The 23,545-nt window shown below is 37.2% G+C and overlaps 1 protein-coding gene across 21 annotated transcripts in view; it reads left to right on the forward strand.

The window, feature by feature from the left end:
* The window catches only part of LOC131438867 (somatostatin receptor type 2-like), a 209,766-nt gene that overhangs the window by 95,227 nt on the left and 90,994 nt on the right, over nucleotides 1-23,545 (forward strand). For 13 of the 21 annotated variants that reach the window (XM_058609225.1, XM_058609218.1, XM_058609220.1 and 10 more), the window contains one exon: nucleotides 10,656-10,735. The exons of 5 other annotated variants lie outside the window; for them this stretch is intronic. The gene's annotated coding sequence lies outside the window, so the exon portion shown is untranslated. Of the gene's footprint in view, nucleotides 1-3,315; nucleotides 3,493-10,655; nucleotides 10,736-23,545 lie in introns of all 21 variants that reach the window. 3 more of the 21 variants (XM_058609230.1, XM_058609235.1, XM_058609236.1) reach the window with 2 other exon arrangements.

The following is a 23,545-nucleotide window of genomic DNA, read 5'->3' on the forward strand; positions in this document are numbered from 1 at the left end:
ATAGATTTTCTTGCGATAATCGATGAAGTTTATTCCATGAGTATCCCAAAATACTGAAGTCATAATCTTCCCAGTCTACAGTTGACTGTTGTGAAAATGTGACTGATTGCTTGTACACATGGCCAGATACAACTTTGAATCTATCCCCCGGTGAATGACCGATAGGTTAAAACCGGGCTAAAATAAACAACTAACTAACTAACTTTGAATCGGGAGCGGGTCATTTCGCCGAAAGGGTCATTTCGCCGAAAAAGTCATTACACCAAATTAAACATTTTACCGAAAGGGTAATTTCGAATACATCACATTATTATTTTTTGTGTTATCATGTCTTCTGAATAACTGATGTGGCGCAGCCACATAACCGGAGCCAAGATGGCTCGTCGGCACAAAGCCGCCGAGGCAACACCAGCTGAGTTGGCCGTCGACCCGCCGTCGGAAGCGGCGGTCTCTTGCATGCAAACCTACCTGGTTTGCCCGGTCAAACGTCGGGAAAATAATGATCAGAAATAGTTCATTCCGTTATCTCTCGTTAAAAAAAATAAGTTCAAGAGATTTTCTAAAAATAACTCCGTGACTCGAAAAAGTCACTTTCGAGATTTTCATTCATGAACAAGCATACCCAAAACTTCAAACCTAGAAGTTCATAAGTGATTTTTGTGTTAGCTAAACTTGATGACAAATTCTCTCCCACAGAAATATCGCTAAAGAGGTAATTGAAAGGGAGAGAAGTCTACGATGATATTTCACCTATGCTTCAGCTAGAGATCGAAGTGATTCGTGCATGATTTAATTATTATATTCGTATCAATTAAAACATCTGATGAATAAATTAGCAACTGAATTGCAAATGAGAAATATTGACTGCGATATTTTCGATACCCGTAACGTGGTCAATATGAACAACAATGTTTTTTCCACATTCTAAAAAGTGATTATAGCGACGACGAGTTGATTATACTGCACTATTTAGATTACACCCAATAATACTCTATTTAGCATAAGTAGGATTTATATGATAGAAATAACAAGAGTACCTCATTTTGCATGTCTCGAACACACAACTGGCGCAGCGTTTGAATGGCGCGTTTGAATTAGTGAAGCGATAACCTACGCTCCTGTTACTTCTGCCTATGATATTCAAGTTAAAATGGGTAATACTTTTCAATCAGCTGCGTAGTACGCTTTGTGATTGGTTTTTCATTAAAGTTTTTACTATCACCACCACGGTATTACTGAATAAATTTTGAATACCTAACCGTTAGTGATTCACTAATCAACAGAACATCAAATTGCTCTTGAGGGATAAAATTTCAATTTTTTTTTACTTATTTCAACCACACTACGCGCACTGAAGATTTTCAAAAAGGCTCAGTTTTTGTTCATCGGAGAATTTATTCATTATGTATTCTGCAAAGAGTTGAGATATAACGGCCAGTGTGGTAAAATTTCATTTTCAATCGAATAATAAAAGATGAAAATGAAATTTATGGCCACTGACCGTCAGCATATTCCTTTTAATTAATTTGACTTTTGCAGCCATTTTCAAGTGAAGCTTCAAGAATTCATCGTTACTTGAATAATTATACCTAGTCATTTGAAGTTTTACTTGCTCAGTTTTAAGTGCCAAGTAGTCTAGCTGCTTCATTGTCTTCGCTCTTGGTAGTGAGCAAGTTCAAATGAATAGAATTATAAATGGAGTAGAGTATCAAAAATGCAAACGTTGTGTGTATCAGAGTGTGAAGTTTGCTGCAGTAGGGTGATCGTCAATGTGTTTCACATTCAGTTTCATTTGAATTGAATAAAATTTTACTGCACTGATAACGGCTTTTAAAATACATTTACCAAATATCTTCTGTTCGAGAACCATATTCGATATATTCCATATGCGAACTTTTTTCTTCAATATCGTCTTTTCACATCTGTTTTTTGCCATGTGAGATCAGTTTCAGTAATATTCGTGTTTGCCAAAAAATCAATAATGAACTTTTCATCAGGGAGTTTACAGTTGCAATTTTCGAAATATTGGTTTTCCCCAACATACATGTTATCATACATTCTGAATTAGATTGATTTGTGTGATTATAGACAAATAAACCTAAACATTCATGTAGTTTATGGGTTTTCAACTTAAGCATAATCGAAATAAATTTCACACAATACAACTAACTGTTGAGTAGATTTTTTCCTGTAGTACTATTATTATTGTTATGTTTATCAGAATCAGTTTGTCATTTGTTTGCTAAAACATTTATTGGAAATACATTTCTTATTCTCTTCGAACTAATGGAATGTATCAGAAATGAAAATTAATCCTCTTTATTCCTAAAAAGTTATTCCGTTTGCTTCATCCCATCGCGTTGGAATTTCCGAGGTACTAAACGTTTCCAGAGAAAACAATTCATTTATTTTTTGCAGATGAATATTTAACTGCGATAGTAGAACAAAAGTTGTTTTTATCGCTGGTAAGGGGTTTCTCCCCTCGGGCAGCAATGTCATTCATTCGTTATCATTTATACAATTTTCCCTAACAAAGTTTGTTATGCCTGACTGCTAGACAAGTAATGAGGAAACTGCTGGGAGAGAGTCTTTTCCACATTCCGCTGAACAAGAAATATGAATTCATTTTTATTACCAAGTATTTTGTCAGGCATGAAAACTTGTCTTGCACACAGTGGATTCTGTTCTGGAGTAGTGCTCTAGTAGCAAATTATTACTTTCCTTCCTGTTTATTCAACATAGAAATGGCTGGCAAGTGAAACATATCCATCACCTGTAATAGCAGACTATAATAAAATAATGCTCAGGTCATACGTGACCAGAATCATTGTTCACAACAGACACCAACAGCAAGCCTGCGCCTATTTCTTTTCGTCTGATTACAGTTCCGTTACGCATTGTACGGATTTTTCATCTTTGAGTGAAAATGTTGTTTCTGATGATAAGTAATTATTCAATGTGTCAATTAATTATTTGATTTTGTTACATATGTTAGTATACGTACGATTTTACTACCATGGTATTTTTATAACATTAATGTTTTCACTGATTTTAAATTTATCTTTAATCGTCATGCTTCAAAACTCAAAAAATAGCTGCTCTTTGTATAACCAATTCAGTTCAAGGAAAATAGATAATGATTATCCTAACAATTTAAAATCGAATACTACTCTCAATACAATACTATATAGAGCCAAACTGTATTCCTGCGCTATCAGTATAACATTTTCTTTCGTTGGAGAGTGTTTGCTATCCATCTTTCTTCGCACATGTTGCTGTTTGTTGATGACACTTTCCGTTTTTTTACAATTGCAGGGAATTTTCCCCACATCTCGGATCTAGCATGCTCCGTTCAGTTTTCCTACTCGGGGGATTTATTACGTAAATCGTCTGAGCTGAATATGATGATGTGGAAGTTTTATCCCTGATTGTGTCCTGGTTGTGTGATGGCCGTATCCGTGCGTTCGTATCGATGCTTGCGCCTGTGTCTGTGTGAGTATTGAATAGATTGATGCCCTCGTTTCGTTACACAGATCAAACCAGGTTTCATCTACCCAAGCGCGTGAAAAAGCTTTTCGAATAAAATTATGTCGCACGAGTGCTGTAGACATAGTTGTGATTTGTTTGATCCAAGGATATTCAAAGATATTAGATGTAAAACATGACGAGAAAATCGAAACCGTTGTTCACCTGAGTAGATGAATGAGGAGAAACATTATTTTAGCGTGTGAGTTTGGTTCATTGGCTCACTTCAGAGTAAAAAAATATGGGATCCATTTTCATTCATCGAAATAGAATTCAATAGTCACATTTCAAGATAAATATTCGATAAAGCGATGGAAATCAGTAGCAGTTTCAGAATGACTCTCGATAGATGCTTTGAATTTAAATGATTGCAGCTTCGGTCAGAGAGATGAAATCGAGCTATTTGAATTTCGTTCTCATCTTTTACCACGGCAGGCCGTCCTCAAATGTGATATGTTCAAAGCTTTCGACGATGCACAAAACCAGCACTATTCTAGTTCGAATTTCGACTTTTCACTCTTTGTGTCGCGTGCACTGTAAAATCACCAACGTACAAGTAACACGATCCTTCCCAGACGGAAGTAAATCACTCACATTGGGCTGGGTGCCAACCTTCTTCAAAACTCAACCCCGGTTTTTACTAATACGGCTACACTTCAACGCCACAGCTAGGGTCAACCTTTTCCGGTCCCTTCGGTTGGACATGATTAATATCTGTTCCCGGGTAAAAGGCGGAAACTCAATAAGCCCTCTGTCCGATCCATATTCATACGATATTCCAAACTGGCAGATATGTACGAATGTGGCATTGCTTTTAGCAGCCCGCAGTAGTACTAATAGAATTCCAATTCGTCTGCAGAGTTTTTTTCGCAGTTCGCCGGACAAGAGAGAGGTCGAGGTCCCGCTGTTGCATAAGCGATTGGACAGGACGCCCTTTCAGGTTAAATATTCAAACAATTTAGCTCGAAATTTATTTTCTCGTTCATTCCATTTAAGCGCCAAATTCAATTTGTAGAAAGGAAGTATGTTTCTATCGTAAAAGCTTGTTCAGAGTTTCTGTCATCTCATAACTAGGTTACACACGCTGTCTAAACCAAAGTGTAACGGAAAAGTTTCTACGTTATACTAGACCGTGAATGACTGAATTACAGTGTTTCAAATAAATTACATATTTCATATTTCTGCAAGTCTGAAAAATCTGATTTTTACGAAGTGGTGGCAGAAACCAACCGTTACAATATGCTTTATCATAGTCGTTATAAAATAACGCGTAGTATATGATCTCATACACGTTGGTTGGTTTCAGGCAGCTTTTGAGCTTAATTAGGTTTTAACTTTCAAGTTCACATTATTGATTTAATGTGTATTGTTTATCAGGTGCGCAAAAGTTTTCGAAATGGAAACGTAAGAACAGTGCGAGCGTAAAAAAGTTTTGCACTTTGAGAATAAGGAACGCCACGCGCCATCGGAAAAAAGTTGTGAATTGCGAATTCCACTGTGTTTGGTTAAAAGAACGTCTGACTGATGATCGGAATCGAAAATTCGGAAAAAAACACGTTCAGGTCAACGTGAAATATCAAACGGCGGGTGGGTAATGTCAGAGACATAACTGCATGCCTTGAATACGAAAACAACTGACATGTTCCTTAACACTTCCGAGTATCAATTAATTGATCAATTATAAGAATTATCTAAGCAGTCACCTTTTTTCACATTTTTCGCAAAAACAAAGCAGGCTTCACTTGATCTCGATTACTGTGAATTTCACACAGCGAAAAGTGCACAAATCTAATCAAACTGTTCTAGATTTACACTAAACTGAGGTTTTTTACCTTCGATTTGCGAAGAACAAATCCTAATAGTTCTTTAGAAAACTTTTAGAGCCATTAGAACGGCTGATTTTGTGTGATGTTTCCCACCGTTGTCCTCTTTTCGTTGTTTTTCACCAATGCAAACAACTGGCAGCTGTGACGTAATCGCTCTTGTCGGAAGCGAAACTAGCATTGAAAACGACACACAATACATCTACTCGTAATTGCGATAGAATCCAAACTTTGTTAAGAGGTTTCTTTTTACGTGGTTTCGTTTGTAGCTTTTTCACTAATTTCGTTTGCAGCCTTTTCCCTAATGTGCGGTCCTAACGGCTATAAAAATAGCCGCATACAGAATGTTAATGTCGATTATTTCATTTCGGATTTGCATAATTCATTGAAAGAAACTATCAATATGCTGTAGGGTATCTAGCATTCAGAAGGGTCTAATTGCGTAATTCTCTACGACATTAAACTCTGGAACATTTTTCGCAAAAACAAAGAGCTTTACTAGATCTTGATTACTGTGAATTTCACACAGCGAAAAGTGCACAAATCTAATCAAACTGTTCTAGATTTGCACTAAACTGAGGATATTCGATTTGCGAGCAAGAAATCCTAATTGTTCTATAGAAAACTTTTAGAGCCAATAGAACGGCTGTTTTTGTGTGATGCTCTCCACCGTTGTCCTCTTTTCGTTGTTTTTTCACCAATGCAAACAACTGGCAGCTGTGACGTAATCGCTCTTGTCGGAAGCGAAACTAGCTTTGCAAACGACACACAATACATCTGCTCGCAGTGGCGATAGAATCCAAACTGATCCAATTTTTGTTAAGAGGTTTCTTTTTGCGTGATTTCGTTTGTAGCTTTTTCTCTAATGGGCGGTCCCACCGGCTATTGAAATAGCAGCATATAGAATTTTAATGTCGATTATTTCATTTCGGATTTGCATTTCATTGCAAGAGATTATCAGGATGCTGTACGGGATTCATTCCTGCCTTTCAGAAGTACCAAATTGTGGAACTCACTACGATATTAAGCACGGTTCGGAACATTTTTCTCGAACGATTTGTTGTACAGCAGCAGATATTTTGTTCTCTTCCTCAGAACGCGTTCTGATTGGCTGGTGTTAACATGGGTCAAATGAGACAGGTTTTTCAATAATGTACTATTGAAATACTTCAATGCTGTTACTATACACGTTTAAGTTGAAAAATTTCGATTCTATTGGTAGTTAGATTATATAAATCCTTTCACAGATCACTGAGCTATGAGCTTTAAAAATACGAGAAAGGCAAACGCGCCTTATGAATTATCCTCTTTGATACTCGTTTATACCAAACATTTAAGAAAAGTTTAATTTTGAAATATTTCAGATTAAGTCACACAACTGAAAAATATTATCATAAAATTGTGATCATATTTCCGATGGCATGTAGCAAAATTATGTTCATTCGTTAGATACAACAAAAGATATTCACGATCAAAAACTTATCACTCTCTCAGAGATAAAATTTTGAAACCATAGTAAAAAAAGTCATATTCACGACAAAAACGCGTGGTTTGGACCTCTGAACGGGAACTGAACGGCTCAGTTCAAGATGTTGCTTAAAAGTTGCATATGACTACGTCGATCTCCTGGCTGAATTTGGCATTATCCCCCCACACGAAAGACGTGATATAGTGGTATAAGATGAACGATTTCGATTCTTACCCCTCAAATACTCTGGAACTGCTATCAATAGAAAAAACACTGGGCTATTATAAAGAAGCAGCTTCTAAAGCAACCTAACGTAGCGAAGAATGTAGAAGAAATTAATAAGCCAAACACTGTTGATTCGTATATTGTTAAGGCCGAAGTTCGGTAGGGTAACGGTACCACCATTTATCTAAGCTCCAGCAGGCATATCATATAGGAAAACCATCAGTTTATGCAAGATCTGCTGTCTTTGTTCAATAGATTGGCTTTAAGGGTATGATGGAAATATGTGTTTTCGAGTTTTCGCGTCACTCTAACAGCACTTTTGAATAATTTTCTAACTCTTTTGTTCTGCGATATTGCTTCTTAGAGCCGAAGCAATTATATTTTATTCGACTTTATCACAATGCGTTGATTGAAAGTCGAGTAATTGTTAAAATAGCCCTAATTGTGTTTTATTATTCCCTGAAAATTTGATATTAATCAGATAAAAACTCGAAATTTGAAAATGAATTTTGTGTGTGCGGATTGTAAACCCTTTAACTTTGAGAGATATGTTCAATAGAATAGAGAATAGAAAAAAACATTTTTCGTTTATTTTCGTCTGGAAATACTTACTTTTGCCTTTCTCTTGGAGAAAGGCTACCCAACTAATCAAAAATTCGAATAAAATAAACTGATTTGGCTTGAACTGTCCGCCTTCTAAACCAAAATGTCTGTGTGTGTATGTGTCTGCATGCGCGTATGAGTGTATGTAACGTTTTTGTGCACTAACTTTTCTCATTTTCTCATGGATAACTACACCGATTTTCACAAGCTTATATTCAAATTAAAGGTCTTCTGGTCCTGTACAAAATTTCTGTATTTAAAACGTATTCAACTTCCGGTTCCGGAGTTATGGAGTAAAATGAGCAAAAAAAATACGCGTAACTTTTCTAGAAGATGGCTGAATTGATTCTCAAATGAAAGGTCTTGAGATACCATAGCAAATTTCGGAATCTCATATATACAGTTATATAGAGCGACGATGCAAAATCCGGAAAAAATATCAAAACTGAGTTCGAATCAATTCCAATCGATTGGTCATACTAGTTGATGGCTAAAAGAATCAATTTTGACTATACCGGTCTTCGGCTCCGCAAGCATTGGAAATAATGGCAACAAACTCGGAAATGGAAAACACTCACTTTTCTCAGCGATGACTTGACTTATTTCCACAAACTTAAGATCGAATGAAATATTTATTTGATCTCATACATACTTCCTAAATTTCTTCAGAATCCGATCTTTGGTTCCGAAATTACAAAATGCCACGTGTTCAAAATTTTTTACCGTCAATTAAAACGGCGAAGCAGAAATCGTGAAAAATTTTCAAAATAGGATTCAAAACTATTGCTAAACCAAAACTAGGCCGTAATTGTCAGTAGACGGCCAAACAAACTGAAACCTGTTACAGCGGTTCCCGGTTTTCGATTCCGGTAGCACCAGAAATAGTGGTCACATACCTACTCCAAAAAGGAACTCACTCACTTTTCTCAAAAATGGCTTGACCGATTTTACAAATTTAGAAAAAAAGTTCTAATTTGTAGGATATAAAGTTTCAAAATTCTAATTTGTAGGATATAAAGTCTGTCCCAGAAAGTATGGACGCAACCAAAAACCGCTGCCATTTCGCAATGATTTAGAATCTGTCAATTTTTATGGTTGCGTCCTGTTGTTTACACTCTTCTCTAACCACTTGTGCAGTTGTTTATTCGTTTTCATTAGTTTGTTTCGAAATGCGTGGACTTTCAGCAGAACAACGTCGAAAAATTGTGTACAAATGGGGCACAGAACGCAGACTGTCACTGAGAAAGATAGCAAAAATGGAAGGAGTAAGAGAAAAAGCCGTGCGAAATGCAATCAGGAAGCTCGGTGAAGATAATACCTTTGAGGATAAACTGTAAACGGGTCGAAAAAAAGGTCCTGCTAACCCTCAGTTGGATAAACGTATACTGAAGGCGTTCGAGCAAAAGAAGGAGGTTTCAGTTCGGGATGTGGCCAAAAAAGTGGCCACTTCGAAGTCAAATGTTCTTTGTGCTAAAGAACGTTTGAATCTTCGAACCTATAAGAAGCAGAAACAATCAAAACGTAGTCCGAAACAAGAAGCATCGATCAGGCCGAGGGTTCGAAAGCTGTACAATACGATTCTTGCTGGAAATTTGAACTGCATTTGTAGCTGCGGTAAGATTTCGAAATCCTTCATCACCACTGCTCCAATGAACATCGAAATATACATCAAGAAATGTTTACAGAAACGACTTCTACTCATGATTCGAAGCCACAAGGATCCTGTTGTTTCTGGGTAGATCTTGCTTCTTGCCACTACTCGAAATCAACGGTAGAATGGTATATTACCAAAAATGTCACTTTCGTCTCAAAAGACATGAATCCACCAAATTGCCCACAACTTCGACCAATTGAGGATTTTTGGATATTAACGAAGGCACGTCTTAGGAAACATGTCTCGGCAGCCGAAACCTTTCAACAGTTCAAAAAAGATTGGAAAAAAGTGTCAAAACTTGTCACCAAGAAGTCTGTACGGAATTTAATGAGGAACGCACGCAAGAAGGTGCGCCAGCTAGTCTACAATGGCTAAGTAGCAAATGTTGAGAATAATATTCTGTTGTTGTAGTCTAATATTATCAGTATATCGAATAAAATTTTTATATTTAACACTTGTGAATTATTTACAGCGAAATCAAAGTGCGTCCATACTTTCTGGCACAGTCTTTATTTGTAGCTGGCCATGCGAATCGATTTTGACTATGGTGGCCTCCGGAAGTACGGAAAATAGTGGTCAAGAACTACTGAAAGGATCTCCCTCGCTTTTCTCCGGGGTGAATTCAACGATCTTCAAAAGCTTAGGCCTAAGGCGAATATTGCATTTTATCCAGATCCAACTTTCGGCTCCGGAACTACAGATTGTTTCGATTAGTTGGTTATGCTACATTCAGCCTGAACAAGCTTTCATGTTTCTACTCCATGAACAGTTTTTTAAGAGTTCTACTGTAATTTTCATGACAGTATGAGCAATACGAGAGAGGCATCATTACTGCACTAGGTGGATTAGATGTGGTTTAATTATCAACACTTAAAAGAGCGAGAATCTCACGCGCTCTCAAAAGTTCCGCGTATTTGTGATAAAAAATAAGCTTTATTTTCTCAAAGATGGCAGAGCAGATTTTTACAATTAAAGATTCGAATTAAAATTCTTCTTCAACACCCTGCTGTATAATTTTAATCGGATCCGACTTCCGGTTTTGCAATATCGTGGTGATATGTTTAAAATATGAAAATTATGTGCATTCAACATTCTTAGAAACGGTAGAAATGATTTTTACAAACAAAGATTCAAATATAAGGTCTTATAGCCTCATAGACTACAGATAATCAAACTTCGGTTCACTACGGCTATACCGGTTCCCAAGATACGCTTTTTGGAGTCCCGGAAATGGTTGTCAAAAACTCCTTAACGGAATTCATATCGATTTTACTAAGACAGAATGACCGATTTTCATAGATTCCTATTCAATTGAATGGTCTTTGGTTTCATCTACTAGTTTGATTTTTTTTTCTAGATCCGGCTTCCGGTTCTGGAATAACAGAGACGCTGGAAAGACACGAAATTAAGTAAATCAGTTCCAAACTGATCAAAATGGTAAGTCTTGTTTGTTGATGTCTAAACAAATTTACTTTGACTGTACCGGTTTCGGAAGCACTGAAAGTAGTGGTCAAATACTTTGGAATATAAATCTTTTCGATTTTTCAGATCTCGATGACTATAGCATCATAGCGGTGATCACAAAATTAAATTCAATTGGAAGGTCATATATTTACATCGGTTTCTATTCAATTTCATTAGGATTGAACTACCGGTTCCGGAGATACAGTGTGATAAATGATTAAGAATTTCAAACCTTCGTGTAAGCAATGATTTCGGTAATTCCGGTCCTTGATTTTCATTTCCGGAAAAACCAGAAGTAGTATTCAAACAACACGGAAATGGAAATTAGATAGATTTCTCTAAATTGTGGTTCTGGAAAAGGCAGCATTGTATCACTAGGTGGATTAGAACAGGTTTTTTATTCAAGTAATATCAAACTATTTCCAGGAGAAATTATTAGTTCGTTATTAAAACTAAGCGTTTGGATACGCTAGGTAAGAAAATAAGGCCTAGAAATAAGTAGCACACGAATTTTCTCTCGACTGCCCTGCATGAGAATCGGCTGGTTTGGCGTACTGTAGATGTATGCAAAGTTATAATTCAAACCTGATTGTGACTTTTTTTCTGTAGTTAATTTCTGAAATTGCTCTATGAACTAAATCTACATCGATTACTTGCCATTCGCAAGAGATCAAAAGTCTCCATCAATTCAATACAAACTAGACCTGTGCGCCGATCAAAATTATCAACATCGGCGGCTAAAGCGTCTTTTTGACCAGCGGCGGCGGCGGCGAATCGACTGACGACGTCATTTCCTGAAAATATCGGTGGCGGAGGCGGTGCGATTCGACGTAATCAATTATGAACATATTATTAATTTTAATATTGATTCACACAGGACACCTAACCTAACTTAACCACAGGTTCTAATACAAACATTGCGTTGAGTTGGGGCTGTTCGATGGAATGATGACCTCGAAACACGATTTGTTCTGTATACAAAGCAGGTAACCGAAATTGACAAAGCGCTACATTGTCAGTCAGTCAGTGTCCCATTGATGCAAAAAAGTGATAATCGGATGTATCGAGGTATGGAGAGTATGGTGGGTGCGATGACATTTTCCAATTAAATTCATTTGATGTGTTCATCGACAGCATATTGATATGAAATGGTTTGTTATCATAATGCAAGACAACATTACTTTGGTTTTGTTTGATAGTACTCATAATGCACAAATCTCTCAAGGTGCTAGTGCTAAGCAGAATTTAATTTTACTGCATAAAAATTTCAAAAAATATTTTTTAACTAATAGTAATATTAGTATGTAGATAACACACAAAAAAACATAACTTTTTTTTGTTTCGATTATAGAGGTGGAAACCTCAAGGTTATTCGTCTTTTTGGACCAGACAAACTTTCTGACTCTATGTTCGGAGTTGGGAATCGAACCCAGGTGGGCTGCATGAAAGGAATCGTGCAAACCGAAATAACACTTATTTTAGTACTTTATTTTGTACCCCGTTTAGATAGCTAAAGATATGAAGTAGAATAATCGTCATCGATTTCAAAGGCTGAGCAGAAGCAACCAGTCAGCAAACTACCATCAACACAAATGACATTCAGTACCAGTAATTAGGTATCCCGTTCGTTGGTGCGTGAATAGGATGGCCCCAATATATTACCACTAATATATAGCGATAATCACTTCGGTACCACACATCTTGCTAGATTTTCGCCGGAGCTGAGTGTCATTATGGCAATAAAGCTTCGTGATTTTGTCATTCGTCCTCCAAGATAGATGAAGGGGACATCGCTATTGGAAGACCGATGACAATGGAAGGAGAATTCCATAATCTATGGTATTTTTCTCTGCTTGTCCGGTGGGGGTTAGCTATTGGCTTCACTTGCTCAGCAGGCTGGCCAAATTGGAGAAAATTGGCCCTGAAATACTTTCGCGGTTTCTTTTCGGTTGGACTGATTGGAGCCATGTCTTTGACAATATCCCGCCGCGCTAGATTGATGATGTACTGATAAACGGGCGGATTGTAGCGTGATTAGAAATATTCCGGTTCGGCATAATGAACTTGTTTGTTCAAGGAACATGTTATATACAATAGGAACAGGATGATCTCAAGTGCAGTTTCTACGCTTTAATAAGAATAGAAAAGCAACCGAGGCCAATCATTTGTTCGTGGAGATAAGAGGGGTAGAATCGACACGTTTTGAGTGTTTCAATCGGTTTGATAGATGTAATGTTGACATTGGAAAATCCTCCATTCTTGCCGATTTAAACAAATTAATAAAACATTTGCTGAAAATGATCATGATTGGGAATATTTCGATTATTTCCCAAAATTTCTTAAAGACATCAATGTAAATCTGGTCAAAGTGCATGACATAACTGTTCTGAACAAATTCGTGGAAAATTCATTTTTACCTAATTTTGATAGGAGAAAGAAAGCTGGTATATGTAACTGTCAAGGGATTACTATTGTTTCGTGCATTCCAACGGTTTTTGAAACAATCTGTTAAGTCAGCCATTTGTTCTACGTGTCAATAGCAATAGTAGATTTCGATCAATAGCAAAAGCAGATTTCACACGAAGATTGTTGAAATCAACGAAGTCATCGCCGAGAAAACTGTGTGGAGAGTAAAAGAACAGCTTGTCGGTTATGTCACTTCTCGATTTGTACCATTTGACTCAGTTCGTCGATATCACAAAATTTATGTGTGTATGTGTCTGTGCGTATGTGAAAAATAATGCCACTCGATTTTCTCAGTGATGGCTGAAACTATTTTCACAAACTAAAATTCGAATGAAAGGTCTTATGGTCCCATAGATTGAATTGCTATTGAATTTTATCTCGATCTGACATGTAGTTCCGGTATTACATAGTATTACAGGACACCTCCCCCATAGCCTATTAATAATTCTATATCCGATTTCCGGTTCCGGAATTAAAAGGTATTATGTGCAAATCTATGAGAAAATGCTCACTCAATTTTCTCGGAAATTACTCAACCAATTTTCACAAACTAAGATGCAAGAAAAAGGTCTTGAAATTCTTTAAAAAGTCCCCGAAGTATCTATCCGAATCCGACATGAGTATTTTTTCACATGTGCTGGCGGAACAAGGTGCAAAATTTGTAAAAAACTTTCGAAATCTTAGAAATTCATCTAGTTGGTAGATCTTTTTAGGTATTGGATATATAAACCTATTTTGGGAGTACTAGTCCCCACAAATGGTACTCACTTCGATATCTCCGCAACGGATTAACAATTTTTACAAATCTTGATTCAAATTAAAGCTCTCATTGTCTTAAAATATACTGTGCAATTTCATCCAGACCCGATTTCTGGCTCCGAAATTATATGTTAAAACATCCAAACCGTCATACAAAATGACGATGCAAAACCGGTATGCACCGGTACGTGTTTGTACGAAAGAAGAATACACCATTGTATTTGCTCCGTCTGCAGCGTGCTTCCCACATTTAAATCTATATTTTTCAGGAGAAAAATATGTGAATCTGTATCGGGGGATCAAAATTTTGTATTTGAAAAAAAAAATAAAGCGCAACGAAATGAAAAAGTCATTCAATCGAATCTGATAATGAGGTAGCGTTTATTGTCTACCATCCTTGATGTTTTCTATTATTCAATTTGTACACAATCATGATAATGAAATGGCTCGACCAATTTTCACAAACTTAGGCTCAAATAAAAGGTCTTATAGTCCTGTAGGATGCAATTGAATTTCACACATCTTGACCTTTCTGGAAATTTATGGATAACACGCCAGTTTGGAACAGTCAATGGTAGTCGGAAGAGGCCAAATCTTGTGAATACGGGGAGTGGGGTAACAGCTGCCAGCCAAGTGCTTTGATTGTATCTTGAACCTGTCTATATTTGTGTGTAGGTGCATTGTCGTGTAACAAAGCTGGTTTGTCGTGTCTTCTGGTTCATTATAGTTTTTTTGGATTAATTCATGTTGAACCATTGAGCATTTGCTGTCTGCAGCGATTGGTATTAATAGTTTCACCAGGTTTTAGAAGCTTATGATACACAAAATCTTTTTGATTCCACTAAACGCAGAGTATTGCCTTCATGCTGAATCGGTCTGCTTTTGCAGTCGATGTTGATGGTTGGTCCGGATGACCTTTGGTTTTTTGCCGCTTAGGATAATATAAATCTATTTTTCATCATCAGTCGATCGATGCAAAACTGATTTTCTTTCATGTCTTTTAAGCAAAATTTCACCAGTGTTTTCTCGGTTTTTCATTTGTTTTCCATTTAATTCATGTGGCACCAATCTTCCGCCATTTTGGGCTTTTTCCATAGCTTTTAAATGGTCAGAAAAAATTTAATGTACTACATTTCCCACTTTTGACTAGAAGTATCATCCTTATCCAATATAGGTTGCAATAGGCGTTTTCACATTTTTTTTCAACCAGCATTCGATGCGATTCTGCAGCACTTTTCTTCTATAATTAAAAACAAAAAAATCATGCTCAATCAATGGCTAACTGTATGTTGAATATGTTTGGCAGATGACATACAAACCAAACTGTGAAAGGCGGGTGGGTAATTTCAGAGACATAACCGGATTGACGTGAATACAATGGCTCACTGAAACTCGAATGGTGTCCTTATAAAGTACGATATTAACAGGTCAAAAGTGGACAATATAAAACACATACTAGCTTGATCAAAAAACGATCATTTACCAATCATCACCTCAATTAGCAGTAACAAAGGCATTGCTAATATTCCATATGATTTCACTAAAAATGTTGAGTGGATTAAATACCAAAGTAGTATCTCAAGTACTTAGAATTCAATGGAAGAGCTCCCCCCGCTTGAAGAATATGACTTCCTCGTTTGTTCGATTCTGGAGGCCGTAGAACAAGCACAAACCAAACGATTTCTTGGTCCATCTAACAGAAGGCCTCCAAACCCTTGGTGGGACAAAGAGTGCTCAGATGCTAAACAGGCGAAACAAAATGCTTTCAACACGTTTTGAAAACGAGGAGGAGGAATAATTCTTGACTTTAGAAACCAAGTACAAGAGCATACTTCGGGCCAATAAATGTAGCTATTGGAGACATTTTGTCGAAGGTTTGTCAAGAGAAACCTCAATGAGCACTCTTAGGAATACGGCCAGACGAATGAGGAATTGTATCGTAGGAAATGAGAGTGAGGAATACTCGAACCGATGGATATTTGATTTTGCGAGGAAAGTTTATCCAGATTCTGTTCCTACGCATAGCATTATTAGGGAGTCTTCTCCAAACAATGGTACCATTGACAGCCCCTTTTCAATGATGGAATTTTCCATAGCACTCATGTCTTGTAACAATAACGCTCCTGGGTTTGACAGAATTATATTCAACTTGGTAAAGAATCTGCCCGACCTCGCAAAAAGACGTTTGTTGGAATTGTTCAAGTTATCGCCATTCAAAAACCGGGGAAACCAGCTTTCAATCACAACTCATGTAGACCCAGTGCAATGTTGCCCTGCATCAGAAAATTGTTCGAAAAAATTATTCTTCGACACTTCGACACTTGGGTCGAGACGAACGGTCAGATACTCAGTTTGGTTTCCGTAGAAATAAAGGAACGAATGATTGCCTTGCATTACTTTCGTCTGACATCCAAATTGCCTTCACTCAAAAACAACAAATGGCATCTGTAGTTTTAGACATTAAAGGAGCATTTGATTCAGTTTCCATTGATGTTCTTTCAGACAAGCTCCACCAACATGGACTCCCAGCGGTTATAAATAATTATTTGCACAACCTTCTGTCAGAGAAACGTATGCATTTTTCACATGGCGATTTGGCAACATTCAGAATTAGCTACATGGGTCTCCCGCAAGGTTCATGCCTCAGTCCGCTCCTCTATAATTTTTACGTGAATGACATTGACAGCTGTCTAGTAATCCCATGTACACTAAGACAATTGGCAGATGATGGCGTGGTTTCAGTTACTGGACCCGAAGCTATTGATCTGCAAAACCATTGCAAGATATCTTAGATAAATTGTCCGTTCTGCTTCATATGATGGGAAGAATGATCCAACAGGTTTTGACTTTCAAATACCTTTGGGTGTGGTTTGATTCCAAATGCACGTGGGGAGGACACATTAGGTAGACCGAAACCTCCAGTTACGAACTAAACGGGGGTTTGTAAAAAGAGGTAGTTCGTAAAAAAAGTTTACGTTATTGGGATTTGGTTCGTGAAAAAAGTTGACGTTATTTGGAATTTACTTCGTAAAAAAAGTTTTGTGTAATTAATGTGAAAACCGCGCTTCATATGGTTATTTTCGGAATGTATGTGAAGAGTAAGTGCAAGAAAATGATGTTTGAGCTCGTTTCAAAATCCAATATGGCGGTTTCCGGTTTATTGAGATTGCCTAAACCTTTAACAATATGGATATTTTCGGAACGGGATTGATGAGTAGATGTCAGAAAACGATGTTTGAGGTGGTTCTTAAATCCAAGATGGCGACTTCCGGTTTTTCCATATTCCTTGAAAACCCTTACAATATGGGTACTTTCGGAAAGAGTCACCTCATTGAATTTTGTAACGAGAAAACCGGAAGTCACCTCATTGAATTTTGAAACGAGCTCAAACATCGCTTATTGGTATCCAATATGTTTCGGAAATTTCTTTGTTTTAAGCGTTTATTAGGCATATCGATAAACCGAAGGATGTTATATTAGAATTCGAGACAACACCAAACATAGTTTTGCGGCATCTGTTTATTAAATACTTTCCAAAAATACCCATATTGTTAAGGTTTCCAAGGAATATCGATAAACCGGAGGTCGCCATCTTGTATTTTAGAACCACCTCAAACATCGTTTTCCAACATCTTCTCATCAACCCCGTTCCGAAAATACCCATATTGTAAGGGGTTTTGAGGAATATCAATCAACCGGAAGTCGCCATCTTGGATTTAAGAACCACCTCAAATATCGTTTTCCGACATCTACTCATTAACCCCGTTCCGAAAATACCCATATTGTAAGGGTTTTCGAGGAATATCAATCAACCGGAAGTCGCCATCTTGGATTTCAGAACCACCTCAAACATCATTTTCCGACATCTACTCATCAATTACGTTCCGAAAATACCCATATTGCAAGGGTTGTCACGGAATATCAATCAACCGGAAGTCGCCATCTTGGATTTAAGAACCACCTCAAATATAGTTTTCCGACATCTACTCATTAACCCCGTTCCGAAAATACCCATATTGTAAGGATTTTCGAGGAATATCAATCAACTGGAAGTCGCCATCTTGGATTTCAGAACCTCCTCAAACATCATTTTCCGACATCTACTCATCAATTCCGTTCCGAAAATACCCATATTGCAAGGATTTTCGAGGAATATCAATCAACCGGAAGTCATCATCTTGGATTTCCAAAATACCTCAAACGTCATTTTCCGGAATTTACTCTTTAAACCCGTTCCAAAAATACCCATATTGTAGTAGTTGATGTATGCCAAAACCTCTTTCTACGAAGTAGGTTCGTAAAAAAAAGTTTACGTTATTTGGGATTTGGTTCGTAAAAAAAGATTACTTTATTTTTGATTTGGTTCGTAAAAAGAGTTACGTAAAAAGAGGTAACGTATAAAAAGTGTTCGTAAACGGAGGTTTGGGTGTATCTGATAACAAAATGCCAACAAAGAGTAAATTTTCTTCGAACAATAACAGGATCTTGGTGGGGTGCTCATCCAGAAGATTTAATAAAATTGTATCAGACAACGATACTTTCAGTGATGGAATATGGATGCGTTTGCTTTCGTTCCGCTGCAAACTCTCATATTATCAAACTGGAGCGAATTCAGTATCGTTGTTTGCGAATTGCTTTAGGCTGCATGCATTCGACACATACAATGAGTCTTGAAGTTCTGGCAGGAGTTCTTCCATTGAAAGATCGTTTTTGGGAGCTTTTATCGCGACTGCTAATAAAATGTGAGGTACTGAATCCCCTGGTTATTAATAACTTTGAAAAATTAGTCGAGCTTCAATTTCAAACAATATTTATGACAGTATATTTTAACCATATGTCACAGGAAATCAACCCTTCAAGATATATTCCTATCCGTGACAGCCTCCTAAATGTCCCTGACTTAACTTTATTTTTCGATACATCCATGCAGCGCGAAGTGCGTGGAATCCCGGAGCACCTGCGATAGATGGAAATCCCAAAAATATTTACAAGTAAGTTCAAGCACATTGACTCCGACAAAATATTCTACACGGACGGATCACGAATTGAAGAGGCTACTGCACTCTTAGAAAAAATGAAATTTACGCTTGACGTAAATTCAAGCATGCCGTAATTTCTTCGGCGATGACACAATATTACTTCTCCTAACATGTAAAAATAAACTTTGCATCTGTATCGATGTAAGCTTCAGCTACATTAACTGTGAAGTTACTGATATGACTCATCTTTACATGCTTTGAATTGTGAATGTAAGTGAATCGCGACGCTCCATTTATGCGCATCTTCAATGATGTAAATTTTTCTTAGTGTGTGGGTTTGGTATGTTTAACAATAATGTTTCGGCTTCATTTAGGCTTTAAGAATCTGCATCTGTTGTAGGGATTTCATTCGTGTGATGTTCAGACTCATGTCCAATCACTACACGTTAGACGCACATCTCCTTCGAATTGAGCTCTCCGAGACTTATTATTGTGCTTGTGGCGAAGGTTATCGGGATATTGATCATGTCGTTTGGACATGCGTGGAGTATCGTGATGTCAGATCTCAACTAATAAATTCCTTGCGTACCCAAGGTAGACTATCCAATGTCCCAGTTCGCGACATTCTTGTTTGTCGTGACCTTCCTTTCATGACACTTCTTTATTATTTCATTAAGTTCATTGGAGTTCCAATTTAAATTCTATTTTATGTTGGACTGTTTTCTTTTCTATGAGCTCAACCAATAGCCAGCTATCTTATATAAAATAAAAATGATGAACTGATACAAAGCAAAGCCTTAGTATTACATTCCTGTAGTGAAATTTGACCTTCTGTTTCAACAGACTTCGCAGCCGATTCAGAGTGTACAGAACCAGTGCATGGCTGGTGCTACGATTCTACTGACACTACGAATCCTTCCAGGTCGGGGCTCGAACATACGACAACTGATGAACTGATACAAACAAACTTGAAATAGTTATAAGATCATATACAAAATTAATGTATTTTATTTAATGTAATTTATAATAGCAAATCGCTTGATAAAAACAGTGTTTAGATTAATGTAATGTATTAGGTTTAAAGTACTATGTATTGTGGATGCCACGGCGAAAAAAACCACCGTGTTGTCACATCTGTCATTAATATTCCATCAAATTTTCAGCTTGATACCTTGATACATTTGTAAAAGTTACGGTATATTGAGTACATCTGCGATTTTGCGAAAACCAGTCTATGGAACGCGTTTCAGCACCCGAGATTAGATTATTAAAATTGACTCTGGCGGTCATACCGAAAACTGAATACAAAAAAATGTTTCGAGGATTTAATCAAGCACTCGCATAAGTGTGTTGTAGTCGATGGGGAACAACATCGATTTTGATGAATAATCTTGTGTTTTTAATTTTCTGAATGATTCTGGGAACTTTTTGATCAAAGTTATATAATAACAAGAAGTTCAATATCAAATATGATAACATACAAAGAAAGTATAGGAAATATTAGAAATAGTTCTTTACGGTAACGCATGCGCTAACTAATATAATAAACATTTGAACTAGAGTTGTTTAACAATGTTTCAACGACTGCATTTTTATTGCACTCGCAATCGGTCTTTTTTTGTTCACACCCTGTAATTACTAAGGCAAGGCAGTTACCTAATGCGATTAAGTTGATCACTTGTAGGATGTTCCATCATCACCTCATACATTAAAATTCGAGGAATGCAGGGTAATCGATTTTCGTCTAATACGTTAATGAAGACATTGCGTCAGTGTGTTTCGGTTCCTCATAAAGACAGGTTCAAAGATTTTATCGTTGATTCGAAACGACACTCATGCTAGTATAAAGATGTGTTCCACATAAATACTTTGATTTTCGCATTGCCAGAGAGCATTACCCGTCGAAATTGAATGTGCTTGTGACGGCGCAAACTTATTTCAACTACCTTGTTGAAGAATCAGATGCTTTTTGTAAGAGATGGAGAAAATGCAAATAATTCTTCATGATGATCTGTGGGACTGTGAAATGCCTTGAATTGCCACTAGCGATGGGATCTGCATTTAGGCAGAACGGCGATGGCTCTTGGCGTGTAAACTCGTTCTAAATTTGGCTCGGAATTCATTGTAATTTCCAATTGGACTCCAAATAAGATGAAGCAATCGATTTTTGGTGGAATCAGTAGAAGCATTTGGAACTCACAATGAATTACAACTCAAATTCCGGTCCACTTAACTGAGCAGCGGTGTTTTCAAACACAGTGCTCCCATGAAGATCCGACGATTTCTACTGCTGCACACTGGCAACGCAAATCGCTGTTGAAAAGTGTTCTCCTAATGAAGTTCCTTTACACGATTCTACTGCTCGCTTCATTCCAACAGGATTAGCAGCCCTTTGGGGTTGTTTTTGTTGTGTGCCCTACTGCGACAGTTCTTCGGCACTATTCTGCTGCTCGCTCCATTCCAAAAGCGTGAGGTCTACGGTGTTGCCCTCCCGTATGTCTTGGTTCGACAAACGTTGCACAGGAAAAAATGGGAAAAATTGAATGTTCATATTTTATAGCAGCAGATATTTTGTTCTCTTCCTCTGAACGCGTCCTGATTAACTGGTGCTGACATGGGTCAAATTAGACAGGTTTTCCAATAGTGTACTATTGAAACACTTCAATGCTGTTGCAATACAAGTTTTTGAGTTGAAAAATTTCGGGTTTATTGGTAGCTAAATTATATAAATTCTTCTACAGTTCACTGAGCTATGAGCTTTAAAAATTATGACTGAAAATGTAACGCAAACCCGCTTCATAAGTTTTCTATTTGATACTCATACTCATGACAAAAATTAAAGCTTTGTTCACCCCGGTATATTAGGTAAGCGACGGTAACAGTCGCACTGTTTCTATCCTTATTCTATTTTCTCAAAGGGGGTTAAAGATCAAGTTTAATTATATTATTACTGAAACTTTATTAGGTAAAAACTCCAAACTGCTTCGATTTCTCATCTAACTTTAATGAGATTGGTGTTGTTGTTGTAAAACTGTTTTTTTCCGAACAGTTACAAGCGCAAGTAATTGTATTCATTTGAATGTTATCGGTGCTTTACAATGATGCTCATAACTTTCAGTGGATAAACATAACTTCGATTGGCTTGTTATCAAAATGATATCTTTTGAATGTTTTTTGCAGGAGTTTTTTTTTCAGTGTACAAAAGAACACACCAAACCCATTTACATCCAAACAAACTCTCCTTTTAGTGAAAACATTTTCACCAAATGAACATTTCATTCAGTTCGAAGTGCGTGTAAACATGTTTTTAATCTCTGAATGGCCCCTTTTTCCATCATCAAAGCCCATTTAATATGTGGGGTCCACGGGGAAGAAAAAGAACATGAAGGGAAAATGAGCAGCAGTAAGAGCAAATTAGCGAGAGCGCGCGGCATGCAATTAAACGGAAAATTACGATATGGTTGTATGGTACGGTATGCATCGCAGCGGTGCTATCGTTTACGGAAAGGTGCTGTTTACATATATAAATGTTGATTATTTGCTTTCGACTTCTTGTTCGGGTGTCCCATCACAGAGAACGCGGGTGAGAGGTCCACTTTGGTTCAAAGTGGATTTCGGGTGTAATTTTTGCATTTATTTAGAAATTAAGCTAATTGAATTACTTAAGGTACAGAACTGTTTTGGAGTCAATAAAGCTAGTTTTAAAATCTCTCTATTTAATGTTTATTAGCGTACTGAAGCTTCAAAAGAAAGTAATGTTGTTGAACTCAACTAAAATATGTACCAATGCTGAAATCTGCCTCAAACATTTACATTGTAGTAGCCGCCACTAGCATTCACATGTGATTAAAACGAAACCATGCAGGAAGTAATCTGCATACGACATTGCCCCATATCTACTTGGGTGGTTAATTAATTAATATCAACATGCAAACAACAAGTGGCGGTGTCGTTAGTCAGAGTTTTGCCCCAGCGAACGATATTCGCTTCTTTCATATCCGAGTTGGTTTCGGTTGAAACTATTTATGCTACCGGCCACACCGCACCGGTGCGTGCTATGACGGCATGACGGCTCATTAGCACACACACACACACACCCACACACGCACGAGCACAGCTTGAGGTGGACGGGAAGAGGTATGGACATTCGTATTGCCACGGTCGGTGTCAAGCAATTAGATCGTACTGTAGCTTCCTGGGCAATAAGTCTTGTTATTCTGAATGAGATATTTACAGTAGCAGGTTAGATCGATTAAGTAATATTTCATTATGGAGATGTCACTTGTATTTTTAACACAGAGATGGAATTGCGTTAGTCCTGAATTCTAGTATCACTGAGCCAATTTGTTGAAATTTCCTCTGACGGTTTCTATTTGGCAATGCACTGCACAGTGGTCCGAAACGGGAAATTAGAGTGACAAAAATATTTTCACTATTAAATTTTAGTTTTTGATAGTTGGTGTCTACACAAAAGTTGTTTGTAATCAAATGGCGCTCCTTTTGATGAAAAAAGTTACTAGGGTGGTCCTCATTTAGATTGAAATCTGATATCTAACTTTCTTGATTGAACTCAAAAATA

Source organism: Malaya genurostris, chromosome 3 (genome assembly GCF_030247185.1).
Source record: "Malaya genurostris strain Urasoe2022 chromosome 3, Malgen_1.1, whole genome shotgun sequence".
In the NCBI taxonomy this organism is placed as follows: Eukaryota; Metazoa; Arthropoda; class Insecta; order Diptera; family Culicidae; genus Malaya; species Malaya genurostris.